Genomic DNA, 22377 nt, shown 5'->3' with positions numbered 1-22377 from the left:
ATGTGCCAATGTCACGATGTCATGGCATAAAGTTTGAAACTAAACTAACACATGACATATAATAACCTAAGCATTATCATGGCATTTCAAATGATCATAAATTAAATATGATGTCATGACATGGCATATGGCAAACAACCATGGTAAGTTAACACAAATAAAATACCTAGATTACCTATCTAAGTATTCTTAATCACTTAGCTAACTTAAATTCTAATCCTAGATTGCCCAAAGTGCTCCAAGAAAATGTCAAAACCCAAATTGACATTTCTTGATCTCTTGTTTGATTTATACCATTTAAAATTCTACAAGAGTAGCACTTCTAAGTTAAGGCCCGGATTGCCTTGATTACCTAAGAGAATATCAAAATCCCAATTTGATATTTCTCTAGGTTTTTCCAAATTGTGTCAATTTAAAGTAAGATTAATATATTCTCACTTTGGCACAACTTACTCTTCCAAGGAGTGAATGACAAAGATTATTCCATTTCATTTTCAAAGGTTCCCAAAAACCTTAAAAATGCTCCTTGAGTGTCAATTTCCTCAAAGTTGGGTTAACTACCCTTCTTATTGGAGTTGACACTCTCTAACCCATCTATGGGGTAGAGAAAATGCTCCTAGGAACCCAATACCTATTTGAGCTCATTGGGTTCACTAAAAATTCACTAGGGATAACTTCCCTAGCAACTCTCCTAATGACCCTCTTAGGCTTTAAAGCCTTGGCCATTTGGGACTCATCAAGATCAACTCTAGGGGTGACTCCCCTTGTGACCTTGGCAATGGTCTTCCTAGCCCTAGGTTTTGTTCCATAATCGAATGGAACATTATGATAAGTGGGCTTGACCATTTGGGACTTAGGTTTGTGACCCAAACCTTTCTTGTCCTTGGACTTGGGTTTTTGACTCTTAAACCCTAGAGATGACTTCTCCATGTTTTTAAGAGCCTTTTCTAAATTATCAATTCTTGACCTCAAGACTTGATTTTCCCTCTCTAATACCTCAAGTTTTAATTTGTCATTTTCTCTTGAGATATTCCTAGGCATGTGTCTTGTTTTCTTGGGATTTCTACCTAGGTTTTCCTTAACTTTAGAAGCGTTAATCCTAGGGTTGGTATTTCTAGTGTTATCCTTACCTAGGCTAACATGTTTAGCTCCTAAGCACATGTATTGGTTCCTAAAGTTAACATGCTTATCATTATTAACAATTGCAACAAAACTACTAGCATGAGTTTTATTAGAATTGCAATAATGAACCTTAGAGATTACCTTAGGGTTTGCCTTAGCTCCCCCTATCGATGTGCTCGGTCTCTTGTCCTTGTGAGATTGCCTCCCCCTCGGACATTGGCTCCTATAGTGTCCCCTTCGCTTGCATTGGAAACACACCACGTGCTCCTTGCCCTTGCGTGTCGGGACTCCGGCTTCCTTGACTTTTGGCGCCGGTGGAGTCTTTCTAACCCTCTTTGGACACTTACTCTTGTAGTACCCAAATTCCCTACACTCAAAACACATTATATGCAATTTACTTGAACTTAAAGTGTTTGAGTTACCTAGGGTTGAGGATGAATGGATGCTCTCTTCTTCATCCCTCCCGGAGGTAGAAGCTTCTTCTTCGTGCTCCGATCTTGAAGAAGAACTCACTTCCTCTTCTTCTTTAGATGTTGAGTAACCCTCAACTTCCAATTTGCTCCCTTCATGATGTGAGCTACTTGGCTCACTAGGCTCCTCTTCATGGCTTGAAGTGGAGCTCTCTTCATGGTACTTGGCCAAGTTATCCCATAATTCCTTGGCATTGTTGTAACCTATCTTACACAAGATGTTAGTAGGCAATGAAAATTCAATTATTTTCGTTACCTCTTCGTTGATTTCGGATTTGTGAATTTGTTCTCTTGTCCACTCCTTCTTCTCAAGTGATTTTCCTTCCTTATCCACCGGAGGAGTAAATCCTTCTCGTACACAAAACCAATTCATTATGTTAGTCATAAGAAAATACTTCATCCTTACCTTCCAATACGCGAAGTCGCCGCATTCGTAGAAGGGTGGAATGGTGACGTCTTCTCCATAGAGATCCATTCTCTAGCTTTGCTCCCACGGGTGTTGATCCGATGAAGAGCGAACCTCGCTCTGATACCACTTGTTAGGATCCTTCGTACTCGGCTAGAGAGGGGGGGTGTGAATAGCCGCCCCAAATCGCTCTCGTTTCTTTCTACAAAACGTGTTAGCGCAGCGGAAAATACAAAGAAACGAAAGAGAAGAAATCAAACTTTAACACGAGGATGTAACGAGGTTCGGAGATTAGGGCTCCTACTCCTCGGCGTGTCCGTAAGGTGGACGAGTCCAGTCAATCCGTCGGTGGATGAGTCCCCGGAGAACCGGCTAATACAATATACTCCTTGTGGGTGGAGAAACCTCGCCACAAACGTTTGCACCAGCAAACAAAGAGTACAAGAACAGCAAGAAAAGCAATACAATATGAATACAATAGCACTCGCTTGCCTTCTTGTCGGCTGGATGAAGCAGCAACTTCAAGTGATGCCTACAACAGCAGGAATCCAGCCGGAAGCTCACGCGAAGCTTGCGAAGAAGAGCTCAACAAAACTCAAGCACCAGAAAGCGTAAGAGAAGAGGAAGAAAACTGGCAAAGCGGCTCTCACCCTTTATACTGCGAAGAAGGCAATGAAGAAACTAGCCGTTGCGTCGCAGCGGAACCCCGATCGGTCTAGGGACCGATCAGGCCCTCCTGATCGGTCCCGGACCGATCAGAGGTCGATCAGTAGCTAGCGATACGTTTCAGAATGGATCGGTCCACGGACCGATCCCTACTCTTGGCTTTCATTCGGCGACATCGTCTCTGATCGGTCCCGGACCGATCAGGACATAACTGATCGATGCGGACCGATCGGCTATCTTTCTTTCGCCTCTGCTGGCGACGGTCACCGATCGATCGAACGACAACTATTGATATCGATCGGTCACGGGCCGATCGAGCAAACAGGTATCACCTGGATCGGTCGGTGATCGATCCGAGCTTGGTTTTGCCCAAACCAAGTCCCAAGACTTCCAACCCATATCCGTCAACCTTGACCTATTGGTACTTCATCCCTAGCATCTGGTCACCCTTGACTGCTAGAACTCCTAGTGTCCGGTCAATCCTTTGACCTACTTGGACTTTCCAACACCGAAGTCCGATCATCCCCGATCCATCTGGATTTTCCCGGCTTCACTCACGGGACTTTCACCGCTTCACTCACCGGATTTCCACCGCCTAACATCGATTAGGACTTTCTCACCGGCTTCACTCACAGACTTTCCCAGCTTCACTCACGGGACTTTCCACACCGCCTAACATCCCAGTTAGGACTTTCCCGCTTGCCACTTAGGACTTTCCAACCGCCTAACATCCAGTTAGGACTTTCCTGCCAAGTCTCCATACTTGGACTTTTCCGATCTCAAGTCTTCATACTTGGACTTTTCGCGTGCAAGCTCCTGCTTGGACTTTTCCGTGCTAAGTCTCCATACTTGGACTTTTCGATGCAAGCTCCTGCTTGGACTTTTCCGTGCCAAGTCTCCATACTTGGACTTTTCGCAAGCTCCTGCTTGGACTTTTCCGTGCAAGTCTCCATACTTGGACTTTTCCCGAATCAGGTCAACCAGGTCAACCTTGACCTACGGTTGCACCAATAATCTCCCAAACATCTATTCTTGTCCCACATCAAGAATAGAACTCTCTCACGAGTGTCAAACATCAACATGCAACACAACTAGGTCAACCTTGACCTAAGGTTGCACCGACAATCTTCCCAGGTCAAACATCAAAATACAACTCGAGTCACGTCAACTCGAGTCGGGTCAACCAGGTCAACCTTGACCTAAGGTTGCACCAACAGCAACTTGCCGAGCCGATTACGGTTCGAGCCAGTTACGACCCCGGGCCAGGTCCGGGTCAGACCCGGCCCGGGGTCGGGTCTAAATGGACGAACCAGTGTCTGAAACGTCCCTTGATGATGATGAAGCAGCATTCATGGTAAGAAAGTTCAAAAAGTTCTTTAAAACTAATAACTTCAGCCAAGTGCATATCGCAGGGTAAAAGAAGGAAAAGAAATGTAAGATGCTACCACTGCAATGAAGAAGGGCACATGAAAGACAACTGTTTAAAATTGAAGAGCAAGGACAAGGATAATGACAAGAGCAAGGATAAAAGACCAACCCAGAAAAAGCACAAAAACCTATAGGTGACATGGGACAAAACTTCATCAGAGTCAAAAATCGAAGTCCACGCTAGACTTGCGCTAATGACGAGTCACCAAGAAGAAGAAGATGAACAAACTCTTCCGAAATGAACATCAAAAGCATCGATAAAGGGGGAGTAACGTCAGAGGAAAACAACTCTATAGGCGGAGCATCAGAAATCAATAAGGTAAGTCAGGTACGGTCTCTACCTCTTGACCACTTACTTAAGTTTATAAAAATATTGTCAAAAAATTTCTATAAATTAGAAATTAAAAATAGAAAACTTAAAAAAGAAAATAAGGAACTAAAACTAACCTTAGCAACATCTTGTCGATTAGAAGACTTCGACAAAATAAAAATAGAAAATAAAAATTTTAAAGAACAAATACAAAATTTGAAAACTTTTGCATGTTCAAATTTTTCTGCTTAAAATTTTAGGAACTATAAAAGACTAAATTAGTACTTCCGATATCATCAGGCCAAGTTAGAAAATTATCACCAAAATATATCCCTAGAAAATTTTTAATTAATCCAATTGAAAGGAACATATATTGGGTTCCAAAATCATGCCTTAATTGAATCTTTATGCATGTTATACTTTTAATTGATTTAATTACTTGCTCAGAATTATCAAATAAATTATTTTTCATAATTTCTATTAGAAATTAATTCAATCCAAATTTTTTCGAGAAAGAAGATTTCACTACTCATCTATAGAAAATTTTTTAAATTTTTTTACCGTTGTATTATATTTCTATGATTTTTTAAAAGTATTTCATTAGGTTATTCTTGCGAAATTTATTTTTTGTGAAACTTTACCATGTTCTCTATCTAAAAAAATATTTTTGAAATTTTTTAATTGTTGGTGAATTTTCTATGAATTATTTATCCAAATGCAAATTTTTAATATTAAAAATTCTCAAAAAAAGAATTTTTTTAATTTTTTTTGTTGCAAAGCTATTTTCTATACTAAGAATTTTTTAAAGATTTTTCGAGCTTAAAAATTATTTTTAGGATTTTTTTTAAAATACATCATTGTGTAGAAAATATTTTATTTCTACTTAAATCAATTTGATAATTTAGTGAAATTTTTTATAGCTTTGATTATATCTATTTTACCGCTATAAAATTTTTTAGAATTTTTCTATAATTAAAAATGTTTTTCAAAACTTTTTTTTTTTTCCAAAAATAGTCTATAAATTATAAAAATCCAGATTCTCAAACTTTAAACTTAATGATTTTTTTTCCTGGATGATAATCACCTTATTTTTATCCCTTAGATTCGGTTTTAATTTTATTTCAAGTTATTTTCATTGCATACCCCATTTTTAATGTGATCAAAGGAGGAGATTTAGAGATTAACTCTAGGAGGAGGGTACATTTTTTTTTTTTAAATCATGTACTTGCTATTTTTTTGTTAATTGATTTTAGTTTACCCTAACTTAACTTAAGGTTACTCATATCAAAAAGAAGAAGATTGTAAGTACCCTGTGGCAGTTTTGATGTGATAAACCATGTCAAGTTAGATCCTGTTATGATTTGATGCTCTGTGTCTGAGTGTATAGGAACTTAGGAGCACAAGAAATCGAGTGAGAGATGCAGATAGCGAGAAAGATGGCACGGGAGAGAGTCGACGGGTTCGGTGCATCCGAGGGATGAGGCACTGCGGAAGAGTACGCTAGCGGGTGAGAAGGAGGCACGCGATGTTTTCGAGGGACGAGAAGCCCGAGCGGAAGGTTGCTCGAGAAGGCCGGAAAATGAGTTCGGGTGAGCCCTATTTTGGATGGTCAAAATCGCCCAAGTGAGCGGAGCCGGAGGCGGAGCGGAAGACCTGGACGAAAAGTCAACTTTAGGTTGATTGGAGTCCAGGCGCTTGGTGCTACTCCAGGCGCTCGGGTCAGCTTGGTCGTCGAGACACCTTGGCGACGTGCCCCTGTGCGAAAGCAGTCTGGGCTCCTAGAACCCTTTCAAGCACCTCGACCAGAGATTTTATCCAGATCCATTGTGACGCGATCCGTTGTGATGTGGATAAAGCTTTATCCACGTCCAACCGCCTAGAATCCTTCCAGACGCCCTGATCGGGGCTATAAATACAACCCTGATCCCAGTAGTTGAATACAACACTTGTAAACGTTCTATGTTTTACTTTCAGTTTAGCTTTGTAATTGAGTGCTTTAACTATTGTAAGAGGCTTCTCCGCCCAAAGGAGACTTTAGTGGGCTTTCAACGTCTTGGATTAGCAATCTTCTGATTGTAAACTAAGTAAAATTTCTATGCCTATTTCTCTTGTTAATTTGCTTAGCTTGTTATTTCTTTTTTTATACAAGTGTTTATGTTGATAAAGCTATAAGTTAAGAAAGGTGTTCATTTTTTGATTTCAGGCTATTCACCCCCCTCTAGCCGGCCGCAAGGGACTAACAAAATTGACCTCGAATAAACAATGTCTTAGACACCTCAGAGCTATGGGGAGGCACCTCAGAGCTCAATGGAGGCGCCCTCATGCAGATAAACTTTGAGGATAGAAGTTTACTGAGGGAAGAAGCCTCGGAGATGATTGGAGGTGCCTCAGAGCATGTTGGAGGTGACTCAGAGCTTGATGGAGGGACCCTCGCATGAATAAAGATCGAAGTCTGTGGATCGAATAAACGTTGTTGGAGGTGCCTCCAACACTGTTTACAAGGAGGTCAGCGACAACACTCAATGTTGTTGGTGCAATTTTCTTATGTTAAGATTGACCAGGTTGACTAAGCTTGAGTTGTCTCAAGCTTGAGGCTTGATGTTTGAGTTTTGATGTTTGACAATATATAGAGATTGATGGTTAAAGTTTGACCAGTTGCCAAGGTTGACCCGATACTTGACTAGAAGTTCTAACTGGAGGTTAGGCAAGGACAAGCCCAACGGGAAGGTTGACAAAAGATGAAAATTCAAGTGGATCATGGAGGATTAGACACTTGGTGTGGGGAGTCCCGGTGAGTGAAGTCGGGCAGAAGGAAAATTCTAGTAAGTGAAGCCAAGTGAAAAATGCTAGCGAGTGAAGTTAGGTAATGGGAAGTCCTGGTGAGTGAAGTCAGACAGTTGGAAAGTTCTAGTGAGTAAAGCTAAGCAGATGAAAGTCATAGTAAGTAAAACTAGACAGACAGAAGTCCTGGTGAGTGAAGCCAGACATGTGGAAATCCAGGTGGATCAAGGTTGGCCAGACATCTGGTGTTCGGAAGTCCAAGTGGGTCATGAAGAATCAAACACTTGGTATGAGACGTCAAGTCTAAGTGAGCCAAGGTTGACCAGACATTTAGCACGAGGAAGAAAGTCCAAGTGGGTTAAAGGATTGATCGGACACTTGGTAACGAAGTCCAAGCAGGTCAAGGTTGACTGAATGCTAGGCACAAGAAAGTCCCAACAAGTCATGGTTGATCAGATGTTAGGCAAGAGAATCCTAGACTTGAGTTTAACAAGTTAGGGTCGATCAATCGATCAGGTGATTAATTGAACCAGGCCTCAATCGATCGATCGATTGGGAGAGTGCTACGAACAAAGATAGCTCAATCGATTAGCTGATCAATTGGGGATACACCAATCGATTAGATGATTGATTCACAGTCATTTATCATGAAACATAAAAGCCCTGAATTGATTAGTCAATCGATTCAGGCATTTCCAATAAATCAGTTGATCGAATGGGGAAGTTTCTCTCGCGATGATGCAAGGCAATCGAAATCGATTGGTCAATCGATTCTGGGTCTTCTACGAGAGTACAGAGGTACTTTGAATTGATTAGTTGATTAATTGAAGCCTCTTCAATCTATTGGTCAATCGATTGGGATATGATCGTTGCCAGGTTATGACGACTGGATTTGACATGACAATCGATTGAGAGTAGATACAATTGATTGGAAGCCCTAAAAGCACATATACAAAAGGCGATGACAAGTTTAAACGATAACAACTCTTTACTCCATCTTCTATGCCAGTTCTTGGAAGCTTAGGGTTGAAGTGTTGTTGCACTTCCAATCATACAAGAGGCATTCACAAGCAACAAGAGATCAAGCAAGAAGGTTTTTCATTTATACTTGTGTATTTACTTCTTGTTTTGAGTTGTATTTCTTGTTCTTGAGTTGTAGAGGTTTCTCCACCTCCGGATTTTTTTCGAGAATGAGTGTATTTTATAGTAGAGAGTGTACTGGGCGTGAATCCTTGGATTATTCATCTCATCTTGAGATGGATACTAAGTAAATCTTACTTGTTAGTATTGAGAGTTTTCTTTGAGTTTATCCATTGTAAAATCAACATTGACTAAGCAAGTAAGAGAGCAAGATAAGCTATTCACCCCTAGCTCCGGAGTGACCCAACAAATGTTAGTATTATCCATAGTACAAATTATGAGATGATTGACAAAGATATTTTTCTATCATATTTATTAATTAATAAAAGTTAAAGTTAGTTATTATATTTACTTTAATTCAGTGTTGAATGAATAAGTATAATAATATCCTAGGGTAGTAGATTGTAGTTTATAACATATCAATTGGTTGAATTGATTGTGGGATATTGTGTGTGTATATATATATATATATATATATATATATATATATATATATAATGCTACTCTAAACTATTCATAGTTAAACATTAATATATAAAGATAATATTAATGCATTGAGACTAGTATGTAGGTCAATGGATGACTTAATTTTATAACTCATGGATATGAGATATCAGGTTGACACATGAGTATATATTAGAAAATATGTATTGAATGACCCGCCATGAGAATGTTTCATGGATCATTATATGAGTTTCATAAAAATTCTCATAGTGACCATTAGTATGAATAATCTTTAGACATGAAGTTACTACAGTCCTCTACATAAGGAGTTGTGTACTATGATATCGGCAAACACCACTTGTAATAAGGTGGATTATAAAGTTGATCACTAGATATGCAATAAGTTATGCGGAGGGATATGAGTGATGTAGATGAGATCTATCTCTTCTATATGACGGAAGCGATATCTGTGGACCCCTTGATTAGTAGGACACAAGAATGCATAGTCATGCTCAAATGAGTCAATATGCGATATTGAGCTTATTTGATTGAGTGTGTCTACTTAGAGATCAAGAAACACAAAGATTGATAAGAGGATGACATAGTCTATGCCTCATTGATCAAGAATAGAATGATTGAGGCATATAAGGTAATAGACACAGAAATGTTATGTCAGATCTTGACATTCTCGTTACTTGGATAGAAATGATGTATTGTTAGATGTCACCCATTGTCTATGTATCTAAAATGATTTTAGATAGATTGTCAATGTTATGAGAGCCTATTAGATCATACACAAAGAACATATTGATTTGAAGATGATTTATAGGGTTAAGTCTAATTCAAATTAAACACATTGAATTAGACTCGAATGAATTCAGATTAGATTCATTGAGTAATAGGTTAGACTCATTAGTTTATTGGGTTAATAACTTATTGTATTAATAGTTAATCTAATATAATAAATCTAACCCATTAAGATTAATGAATATTAATAGAGATTAATACATCATTAATCAAAAGGAAGATCAAGAGATAAAAACTTTTTGTATTCATTAGATAAATACAAAAGCCATTTGTAAAAGTGACCTTTAGGTGAAGTAACCTTTTTGGTAAAGTAACCTTTTGGTGAAGTAACCTTTTTGGTAAAGTAACTTTGGTGAAGTAACCCTTTTGGTAAAGTAATCCTTTTGTGAAGTAACCTTATATAGGTGAAGTAACCTTTTGGGCGTTGGTGATCTTCTTGATTTTTGCTCTTCTTTCTCTTCTTCTCTTGGCCAAAAACAACCTTGTGTAGTTGCTAGCACAACACATGTTGTTTCTTCTCCAAGTCATGAGTTCATAATACGGACGGAGAATGTGTTTGTGTGGATACTGTAAAGGCAAGGATGTGCTGATCACGCTGAGATCTACATCCGTCAAAGTTGTTGTCGAGAGTACCGGTTCATGCAATAAAAGTAACTATTCTATCTGGTAGAATAGGAATACGTAGTATACAGTATTCATAAGGATCTCTGGAAGGATCCTTTTTTCGTTGCATTACATGTTATTTTATGCATAAGATCCCTACAGTGACATCAGAGCCACTTGCGAATGCATATACATCATTTTAGTTCTGTTTTATATGTAATTGTTGGTTGGTCCTAGGAAGATTGAACCGGTTCCACTGTACAAAATAGAACCTTTCCTAAACAACCTATTATGTTCTTTAGAAGTTAAATTAGGCATCGCAAACGAAACTTAACATTATTGATTCCAAATTTAACTTATCTGTTCTTAATGGTTTAGACTTGGATCGCAAGCGGAACTTAACACTATTGATCCAAATCAACCTATGTTATAAATTTAATTAAATATTAATTTCCAAAATTGGCTTCCAGGACTGCATGGTGAGGCACATGACCTTCTTGGATATGGGAGCATCCACCACCGCCTAGACAAAGCCTTTTAAGGATAACTAATATTTAATTTCCTTATATAACTCTAGGTTTAACCAAAAAGAACAATCGAATCACAAATTCGAAAAATAAAACAAAAGAAATACAAATTCGAAACAAATCTGAAAACTCTAGAATCATATGCCTCTTGTGTTTGGTATTTCCAAAAATAACTATACAAAGAAAACTAGAATGATGCGGAAATCAATTACTAGTTATACCTTTCTTTGTAAGCAAATAACCTCTTGATCTTCTACCGCATTCCTCTTCTAATCTCGGACGTTGTGTGGGCAATGATCTTCTGAGATGAGAACTACCAAGCTCCTTCTTCTCCAAGCTAGATTGGGCCACCATCAATTCTCCAAGAGAAGTAGAGGTCCGACCACCACCACCAAGCTCCAAGGGATGCTAGAAACAAAACCTCCTTTCTCTCCTTCTCCTAGCTAGATCTGACCACCATCACCAACTCCAAAAGAAAGATGAAACTGGCCACTAAAGAAGAAGAGAAGAGGAGAGGGAGAACCTCTAGGGCCGGCCACACCAAGGAGGAAAAGAGGAAGAAAAAGAATAGAGTTCACCTCTTGAAGGCACCTCTAACCCCTCTTTTATAATCCTTGGTCTTGGCAAATAAGAAAATTTAAATAAAAACTTCCTTAATTCTTTTGACATGAAAAGTAAAAATTAATTAATTAAAATTAAAATCCTTTTCTTAATTGTGATGGCCGACCATTTTAAACTCCAAAACAAAGAGAGTTTTAATTAACACAAGAATTAAAACTTCCTAATTTATTTTCGGAAATTTATAAAAATTTCTCCAATAATTTTTCCATTCATGGTGGATTATAAAAAAAAATATAAATTAAAATTCTTCTTTTAAACATGTGGATGATTTCCAAAAAGGAAAATTATCTCTAAAAATTAAAATCTTTTTTCAATCTACAAATAAGGAAAGATATCAAATCTTTTCTTAATCTTTTGTAGAAACTTATAAAAGAGAATATTTAATTTTTAAACTCTCTTTTAAATCATTAACATGGTTAAAAAGGGAAAGTTTTCTCAAAATTAAAATCTACCTTTCAATCTACAAATAAGGAAAGATTTTAAATCTTTTCTTAATCTTTTGTAGAAAGCTATAAAAGGAAAGATTTAAATTTTAAACTCTCTTTTAAAAACATGTTATCCACATAATAAAAATTTATAAATAAAATCCCTTTTATATTATATGTGCCCGGCCACACCTAGCTTGGACTCCAAGCTAGGGCCGACCACTAATCTTGGCTAAATCCTTGGATCTTGGTCGACCCTAGCTTGGGTTCCAAGCTAACTTGGTCGGCCACCAAAGAGTGGGTAAGAAGGTGGGTATAGGTGGGTATAATTCTCTATATACAAGAGGCTACGATAGGGATCGAGAGGAGGGATTAGTTTTGGTCTCCCGATGAAAATAAGCTTCCCGTGTTCGCCCCGAACACACAACTTAATTTCATCAATAATAATTCATACCACTAAAGAATTATTATTGAACTACCGTACCAATCCCAAATTATATTTTGGGCTCCTTCTTATTATGAGTGTGTAGTTTCCCTGTGTTTAAGATGTCGAATGCCCACTAATTAAATGAGTTACTGACAACTCACTTAATTAATATCTTAGTCCAAGAGTAGTACCACTCAACCTTATTGTCATGTCGGACTAAGTCCACCTGCAGGGTTTAACATGACAATCCTTATGAGCTCCTCTTGGGGTCATTCTCAACCTAAATTACTAGGACACAGTTTCCTTCTATAATCAACAACACACACTATAAGTAATATCATTTCCCAACTTATCGGGCTTATTAATTTATCAAGCTAAATCTCACCCATTGATAAGTCAAAGAAATAAATACTAAATATATGTGTTTGTTATTATATTAGGATTAAGAGCACACACTTCCATAATAACTAAGGTCTAGTTCTTTTATCAAGTCAGTATAAAAAGAACTTACCTAAAATGGTCATACTCAATACACTTAGAGTGTACTAGTGTAATTTATTAGTCAAGATAAACTAATCCCTAATCACACTACGACTTTACCGACAGTTTGTTCCTTTCTATCTTAGTCGTGAGCAATTATTTATAATTTATAAAGAACTGATAACATGATCTTCTGTGTGTGACACCACACACCATGTTATCTACAATATAAATTAATTGAACAACTACACTTAACAAATAAAATGTAAACATTTGACCAATGTGATTCTTTTATTTCATAAATAAATGTTTACAAAAGCTTGACTTTTAGTATACACTCTAACAATCTCCCACTTATACTAAAAGACTAAGCTGTCATATCTGCTGCCAACTACACTTAGCATATAAATGTAGATATCTGACCAATGTGATTCTTATTTCAAAATAAATATTTATATAAAAAGCTAGACTTTTAGTATACACTCTAACATGACATACTTTATACTCACCCAGATGTCTTGCATGTATTAAGAATGACGAGCAGATACCAGTCAGATCCAGGTGAAGGTCACTAGATAGCAGTCAAGAATATTCTTAAGCACTTGAGAAGAACTCAAGATTATTTCTTGATCTTTAGAGGTGATGAAGAGTCTGTTGTAAAGAGTTACACCGATGCTAACTTCTAAACTAACAAGGATGATTCTAGATCATAGTCATGGTATGTATTTGGTTAAATGGTGGTTCTATGAGTTGAAAGAGTTCAAAACAAGACATAGTCACTGATTCTACAACAGAAGCCGAGTACATTGCTACTTCAGCTGTAGCAAAAGAGATTGTTTGGATTAGGGAGTTTATTATAGAGCTTGATGTTGTTCCTAGTATATTGAACCCAATAGACCACTATTGTGATAACAATGGGGTTATTACACGGGCTAAAGAATCTCGCTCTCATCAACGATCCAAACACATACTATGGTGATTCCATCTCATTAGAGAGATCATCGATAGAGAAGATGTGAGGATATGCAGAGTACTGACCGATGCTAACATTGCAAATCCTTTAACCAAGGCTTTGGCATAGAGGAAGAATGATAGTCACACTAGGCCACTGGTATTAGATATTTCAGTGATTGACACTAGTTCTAGTGGGAGATTGTTAGTATTAGCCTTACTACCAATTATGAGATAATTGACAAGGATATTTTTGTATCATATTTATTGATTAATAAAAGGTAAAGTTAGTTATTATATTTACTTTAATTTAGTGTCGAATGAATAAGTATAATAATGTCCTAGGGAAGTAGGTTCTAGTTTATAATATATCTGATCCTGTCTGAAAGTCGAAGAGACGAATGTTGGGGACATGGCGCTATCACTGACCTCTGGTGGGCTTTGCTCCCTCTTGCAACACAAGCAGTGTCAGTGCCGAGCCAGGGAAGGGATCCCCGGCGATGTCCCTCCGACGCTCAAGTCAGTCTCCGACGAAGCAAGAAGCAAAGATAACTGTAGTGCAACAGTAGAAATCGCTAGAAAAACCTACATCCGTCGATGTCTGGACCCCCCTTTATATAGGGCACATGTAGCGTGTGTGCACGCTTCTTAAAATGAGCACACTATATAAAATAAGACAATAAAATAATAATTAAATAATAAAATTTAATGGACAAATAACCTAAATGGAATTTTTAGAAATTTTCTGGATATTTTTCAGAGTTCGTATGACTTATTTGGAGAGGATGTATTTATAAACTTGCGGAAAGTCTATTTGGAATATCCATAAATGAGAGTTAATTGAGAATTTGACTTAGGATTTAATTAAACTTAAACCTAAATATATAAATATATTTTTACCCTAAATGCTCGCCGATCCTCTCTCCCCCTTTCTCTTCGTCTCTTCCCCTTCGATCTCCCCTCTCTGCCCCGACTCCCCTCTTCCTCTTCCTCAAGCCGATCGTCGTCAGTGCAGTCCACCTCGGCCGGTGATGCCCTCATGACCCCGAAGCTGTAGTGTTGCCTTCCTTCTTCCATGCGATACCGACCGTCGGCCTCTCTCCCGATCCCGCCGACGGTGGTGCCTCGCTCGATCATCGCCGTCTCCGAGAGGGTGGAATCGATGAAGGGAGTTAGGGCAACCTCTCCCTCTTGTGATCTCCTCTTCTTCCCCCGACACCCTGTTCTTGCCTTCACATCGCCTTCCACCCGATCACCGGTGATGCCGCCTTATCGCCGAGAGATCTGTGCTGCCGATCCCTCTTCATCCCGGTGCCGCTAGCTTCTTCTCATCGACTTTGGAGTCGCCCGATTGGCTGATTGCTCGACGATTGGTCGATTGCTCGACACTCTGCCCTAGTTTTGGCTGCCCTCTTCGCATCCCCGCAACGAAGCCATCTTGCGCCGCTAGCTTCCGTGGTCATGCTTTGCTGATTCCATCAGCCACGATCTTCTCCTTCTTGAGCCTAGTTGATCTACCGACAACCACCACCGATCGTCCACAGCAGCGATCAATGTTGTGGCTACTACAGCCAATTGTCGAGGATACTCAACCGGGTGACCCCTGGCCGCTGTGCAACTGCTACAGACCTTTGGGTGGCATCACGTTATCAAAGAGGAAGAATTAGGTAACAGTTTTCCTTACTCTAATACTGTTTATCTATGTTCTATGTTTTGAGGATGTAATCTATGTGATGGAGGATGTATAGACTGTGAATTGGGCATTGAGTCTATGCTAGATACTGATTTTGGGGCATTTGTTTGGTTGGACAGCGACTTCTCCTTGTTTCGCTCACTATTTCCGGCTTCAACCTCTTCCAACAGCGGGTCAAGTGGTTGTGCTACGGATTTAGGTGAGTTTTGGAGTTGATTCAGGATGATTATTTGGTTTAATTGATATAGATGGTAGTATGATCGTTAATAGGATTATTGGATTGATGTATAAACCTAATTGGATGGTGAAAATGGTTAGGATTGTTTAATTATTGGATTCATTTGTTAACTTGGACAATTGAATGTTGTTGAGGTCAATTTGGTTTACTTGATTTATGATGTCTGATTAATTAAGGTAATAAGCAATAATGGGATGTTGGAGTTTGATTAGTTTGTGTTGAGTTGATTAATCTATACTTGAATAGATTATAATTAAGGATTCATGGATAAGAGTAATGAAAGCTAATCATTAATTGAGGATAATTAATGATTAATTTGAATAGGATTTTTCCCGAGGGTTTGGATATTTAGATCTAATTACTTGTTGCTTATCTGATTACCTAAATTGTATAATATATGATTTGAAGGATTTGGATTCGAGACGAGCATCTCGACGTGTGTTTGTTTATCATGATCTCTATTTTTAAGGCGGTTACCTTTGACTTCTCTTTAGATATTGTCATTCTGATATGCATAGTAGGTTATAACTAGTAATAATGGTTATGTTTATATCTGCTTGGTATGCCACTACTTGATACTCGTAGTTTGCCCTTATTGTTATCTATTGTGCATTCATGCTTATGTTCTCTTGTTTCTTGCCATGTGTACTTATGTAGTGACAATGTATTACCGGATACAGGTCTAGCTATTAGTTTATTACCTGACATGTATATCTAAGTTTATTACTTGACATATGTACCTAGTTTTATTACCTGACATGTGTACCTAGGTTTATTACTTGACATGTGTACCTAGGTTTATTTCCTGGCATGTGTACCTAAATCATTATTATGGACTTGGTTTCCTTTTGATACACATTATGGGAAGGTTGGTATTTTCAGGATTTACATGCTCAGTGTCATGCACAATTTTACATGATTGCATATTGAGCGATTGTCGACTCCATTATTGTTGAGCACATCGTCAGTTACATGGATCTGCACACACAACCACTCATGAGTTAGTGGTATATCAGGAAGGGTGTGTGGCAGTTTGCTCTGTCAGTGTTCCGCTGGTCCACTCATGGGTAGCGTAACGCAGCGTGGTAGCACGACAGGGATCCCTCCTCTGGACTGACTCAGGGAGATGAGAGCATTGAGCTCTCCCACTCTGTTTGGGGTAGGAGGATAGGTGTACTCCGATAGCATCCTGTCCACCCGGTCACTCAGGAGTAGTGATGGCAGAGTGCACAGTTGTCATAGCCCTACCCACTCGGTCTCACCATCGTGTGTGAGATAGCTGACTGCGTCAGGGGTGACCATGTCATTTTTGCATCATATGCATGGATTGCATTTATTGTTTGTGATTGCTGCACTTTGGATGCTGCATTTTTGTGGATTCATATGTTTGACATGAATACATGATATATTATGTATTTTGGTCTGACGACCCTTATATCAGGATAGGAGGCCCTGGTGAGTACAGTTCTTCTCCCCTTTTTCAGTTTTGCATTTCCTATAATTAGTCAGGAGACTGTACTCCATGATTATTACTGGTAGCTATTTCTTACTATGCATGTTAGATTGATACCCGCTGAGTTGTTGAACTCACCCCGTTGCGTTATTCCTATTACAGGTAGAAGATTAAGCAATTGCTTAGAGGCATCTTGTCTGCCGGTCCCTCGTCACATCAGAAGATGATTTTACTTCGCTTTTGCTTTCTTTTATATATTCTTTAATATTTTAGCATTGTATTGGTGTTTAGCCATGTGAGTATTTTCTTAAGTTTGGTGTTGTATTTATGTTTAAGCCGTGCCGACACACATTATGTTGTTTTGGTTTGTATGGGCTTTTCGTTGTATTTTTAGTACAACCGCGTGAGTTGTTTAATATATATATAACTGCATGGTTGTGTATATTCCAGCTGAGTGGATTGATATATTTTGTTGTTGATGTATACATGCTTCAGATTATCACCGGTACAGGGGAGATGTCGGATTTTCCTCTGACAGGGACTCTTTTGGGCCGTGACACGCTATCCCAAGCTTTCTCTGAAGAGACATATCAGTAAAGTGTCCCTGACATAGTACCTTAACGGGCTGAGTATATCTCTGAAGTGGCAGTGGAAACTTTCGCCGTACGATCCTCTATCTAACCATGTCGTCCGTCAGTGACACTAGCTCCCAAAAGGATGTCAAAGGACAACCCGCAGTGTCTATTGTTTGGCCGAACAGAATAGCCACTCGGCCAAGATTCCGATATCCTTGCGTTTGTTGCCACATCGAGTGGGATAGCCGCTCAACCAAAAGTCTCTGTCCAAGTATTGTCCGTTGCTGGGCCGAGCGAGACGACCGCTCGGTCGGAAGGCCATTGTTGCGCCGAGCAGGGGAGCCACTCGGTTGAAAGTCCTCGGTCGGTGTCGTCCACTGTAGCGCCGAGCGGGAGAGCCGCTCGACTCAGCTTCTTCGCGCCCCTTGAGCATCGGTTTAATTATTCCATGTCGGAGATGGTGGGTCGGTGCTTAACCCCTGGTCGTCATATGCCCCACCCGACCGGCTAAGACCGCCCGTTCGTTGACCGTCTTGACTCTAACCTCCATTAACCTCCACCGTGGCAGCAGGGTGGGGCCCCTCATCATCACCGTATCACAAGTCCCCCCTTCAAGTCTAGTCGAAGGAGGCTGTAGTCCGACTGACTAGACCATTGTGTGCGCAGATTCCCTCCCGATCGACCTTCGTCATTGTATGGACTTCGACCAAGCTTGGCCCGATCCTCATCGATCGACCTTTTGAAGCTTGTCGCTTGGTCACAAGCACGCTCTTTCGATCCGATCGGACGAACAAAGGTTTGTACTTGTAGAACTTTTTCTTGGGGTTGTCTTGGGCGCGCGGGCTATGCTGATATCATCTAGATTTCTTGAGAATCGTGCAAATCCCCTCTCATTAAGGCAGAATAGGTTCCCACACCTGCATTAACTGCCAACCCATGGTAGCATGCCACGTACCGCGCCCGCTGCCGTCGCACGCTTGACGCGACAGGCATTGATCGCGATGTTTGGCGGTTTAAATTCAACGGTCGGATCCTGACCTAGGTTTCCGTGACCTAGATCCAACAACTCTAGTTGGACGAGCTCGGGGTTTATAGACCCGCGTCGTCGCCGCTTCTCCGTGCATCCCCGTTCTCATGCTCTCCGGCTGCGCTACTTCGGCATTTTTCTAGTGACCTTCCCCGGCGATCCTTCGTTCCTTTTCTCCAGCGACCTCCTCTCCTTTCCAGTAAGCTCTCTCCCCCTCGTGTCTGCTTTTGGGTCTTTTGACTTGTCTTCGGGTTTCGGTGAAACCCTCATCAGTTTTTTCCTCCACCGGTTGTATTTCTTTCCTCCGATGGCCCCCTTCTTTCCTGTGTTTTTGCGATGACCAGCTCTTCGCAGTCGTCGGCCCCCGTCCCTGGACCCTGGTATACCACTATGGAGTCTAGGTTTGATGAGGGCGATGCGGATGACCTTAGAAACGCCTTCGAAATTCCGCCCGATCACGAGATTATTTTGACTTCCTCGTCCGATCGGCCAAATACCCCGCCGACCGGATGCATCTGTCTGTTCAGGGACCATTTCTCCGCCAGTCTGCGATTCTCTATCCATCCTTTCATTATTGCCGTTTGTAAATACTTCCGTATCTCCCTCCCTCAACTCATACCGAACTCCTTCCGTCTTTTGTGCGACGTCGTCGTCTTATTTCGGTTGCACGACATCCCTCTCACACCCCGGGTCTTCCACTATTTTTACTACCTGAAGCTGTCCGAGCCGGGGACCTTCCTTTTCCAGTCTAGGGTTGGTCTAGTGTTTTTTGATAAAATGTCATCCTCTAATAAACATTGGAGAGAGTATTTCTTTTTCCTGCGTCTTCTCGAGCGGCCGGAGTTCTTGACCCGCTAGCAGCTCGAAGTGGCGCCTCAGCCCTCACTAAAGAGTTACAAGAGCTGATCAGACTATTTGGATGTTACGGCGATGCAGGCCGGCCAGAAGTATGATATCCACAAGTTACTACTTAATGGTGTCGTCTACATCTTCAGCTTGAGTCCGATCCGCACCCGGCTGCCGACCAGCTTAGGTAAAACACTTCTTTACATATTCTTTTGATGCTAACTGATTTTTTCTTTCATCCTGTAGCCAAAGTCATAATGTGTGCACGGATGGCCGACAAGGAGAAGCTCTCGGACAGAGCGATCGATGCGACTTGGGTGTCAAGACAACTTTCTTTAATGGAAGTCTTGAAGAAAACATCCAAATGGTGGTTTACATTTGGTGGTTGTACAAATGGTGGTACATTTACTTGATGCACTATTTGGTGGTTCTACAAGCTCCCAGACTTTATTAGAATACAAGCTCCCAGACTTACCCAATGGACTATGAGATTTGGTAAGTGGATGTCAAGACAGCTTTCCTTAATGGAAGTCTTGAAGAAAACATCCATATATAGCAACCAGAAGAATTCATTGCAAAGAGCAAAGAGCATCTAGTATGTAAGCTCAATCGGTCTATGGACTGAAGAAAAGCTTCAAGGTCTTGGTTCATCTGGTTTAATGAAGTAATCCAGACCTATGAATTTATTCAGTGTCCAGATGAGTCTTGCGTATACAAGTAGTGTGATGGAAGCGTGGTGATATTTCTTGTACTATACGTAGATGACATTTTTGGTAGTTGGAAACAATATCAAAATGTTGTCGGAAGTAAGAGTATGGTTGTCCAAACAAATTCGATATAAAGGACTTGGGAGAATGCACATATTCTTGGGATCAAAGTAATAAGGGATCGCAAGAAAAGAATATTTTGCTTATCCCAAACTTCATATACAATCCTTGCTTGTTTTAGCATTCAAGACTCCAAGAAAGGTTTTCTACCTTTTAGACATGGAAAAAACTTTATCTAAAGAGATGTTTTGAAGACATCAAAAGAGATAGAAGATATGAAGGCAGTTCCTTATGCTTTGGCTATCGGAAGCCTAATGTATGCTATGTACGAGACTGGATATCTGTTTTGCCCAGGGCATAGTTAGCATATATCGAAGTAACCCAAGACCGGAATACTAGACTGCCGTAAAGCATATATTAAAGTACCTTAGAGGGACTAGAGATTATATGCTAGTTTACTAAGCAGATGATTTGATCCCTGTGGGTAACAAGGATTTTGACTTCTAATCAGATAGGGACAGTAGTAAGTCAACCTTGGGATTTTGTGTTTACTTCAGGAGGTAAAACCATAACAATGGAGTGTTAAGCATAGATGTTTTTCAGACTCCACCATAGAAGCTGAGTATGTGGCAACCTCTAAGGCAACCATAGAAGCTGTATGGCTCAGAAACTTCATGATGGACTTAAATATGATTTTTGGTTTATCCAAAAATTATTACAATTTATTGTAATAATAGTGGTGCAGTAGTAAATTCGAAGAAAACATAAGTCCATAAGACAAGTAAACACAATAGAGCGCAAGTACCACCCAATACGAGACATCGTATAAACGAGGAGAAGTTGTTGCCGCCTAGATGATGACCTGTAGATCCTTTCACTAAGGTCCTTAAGGCAAGAGCTTTTGATGGGTATGTTGAAGGGTTGGGAATTAGATGTATGGCAGCATTTATGGCAGCATAGTCTTTTAGTATAAGTGGGACAAATAGTAAGTCAACCTCGGGGTTGTTAGAGTGTATACTAAAAGCCTAGCTTTTTGTAAACATCTATTTTTGAAATAATAGAATCACATTGGTCAAATGTCTACATTTATTTGTTAAGTGTAGTTGTTCAATTAATTTATATTGTAGATAACATGGTGTGTGGTATCACACACAGAAGATCATGTTATCAGTTCTTTATAAATTATAAACAGTTGCTCACGACTAAGATGGAAAGGAACAAACTATCGGAATAGTCGTAGTGTAATTAGGTATTAGTTTATCTTGACTAATAAATTATACTAGTACACTCTAAGTGTATTGAGTAGGAACATTTTAGGTAAGTTCTTTTTATATTGACTTGATAAAAGAACTAGACCTTAGTTATTATGGAAGTGTGTGCTCTTAATCCTAATATAATAACAAACACATATATTTAATAATTATTTCTTTGACTTATCAATGGGTGAGATTTAGCCCGATAAGTTGGGAAATAATATTATTTATAGTGTGTGTTGTTGATTATAGAAGGAAACTGTGTCCTAGTAATCTAGGTTGAGAATGCCCCCAAAAGGAATTCATAAGGATTGTCATGTTAAACCCTGCAGATGGACTTAGTCCGACATGACGATGAGGTTGAGTGGTACTATTCTTGGACAAAGATATTAATTAAGTGAGTTGTCAATAACTCATTTAATTAGTGGACATTCGACATCTTAAACACAGGGAGACTAACACACTCATAATAAGAAGGAGCCTAAAATGTAATTTGGGATTGGTAGGTAGTTCAATAATAATTCTTTAGTGATATGAATTATTATTGATGAAGTTAAGTTGTGTGTTCGGGGCGAACACGGGAAGCTTAATTTAATCGGGAGACCAAAACCAATTCCTCCTCTCGGTCCCCATCGTAGCCTCTTGTATATAGAGATTTATACCACCACATACCCACTTCTTACCCAACCTAAGGGGGCCGGCCAAGCTAGCTTGGAACCCAAGCTAGGGATGGCCAAGACCCAAGGATAGAGTCAAGATTAGTGGTCGGCCCTAGCTTGGAGTCCAAGCTAGGTGTGGCCGGTCACATAGAAAATAAAAAGGGATTTTTATTAAAATTATTTCTTATGTGGATATCATGGTTTTAAAAGAGAGTTTGAAATTTAAATATTTCCTTTTATAGTTTTCTACAAAAGATT

At 39.6% G+C, this 22377-nt stretch overlaps 1 long non-coding RNA gene across 1 annotated transcript; it reads left to right on the top strand.

Moving 5' to 3' along the window:
- Window positions 1–14524: 14524 nt before the first annotated feature.
- LOC122026109 lies at window positions 14525–17434 on the top strand. The gene is made up of 3 exons (XR_006124022.1): window positions 14525–15275; window positions 15421–15500; window positions 17155–17434. It is a non-coding gene; the product is annotated as an uncharacterized LOC122026109 (long non-coding RNA).
- The last annotated feature ends 4943 nt before the right edge of the window (window positions 17435–22377 follow it).

This window comes from Zingiber officinale, chromosome 10A (assembly GCF_018446385.1).
Source record: "Zingiber officinale cultivar Zhangliang chromosome 10A, Zo_v1.1, whole genome shotgun sequence".
NCBI lineage: Eukaryota > Viridiplantae > Streptophyta > Magnoliopsida > Zingiberales > Zingiberaceae > Zingiber > Zingiber officinale.
This window is presented reverse-complemented; position numbering and strand designations above follow the sequence as displayed.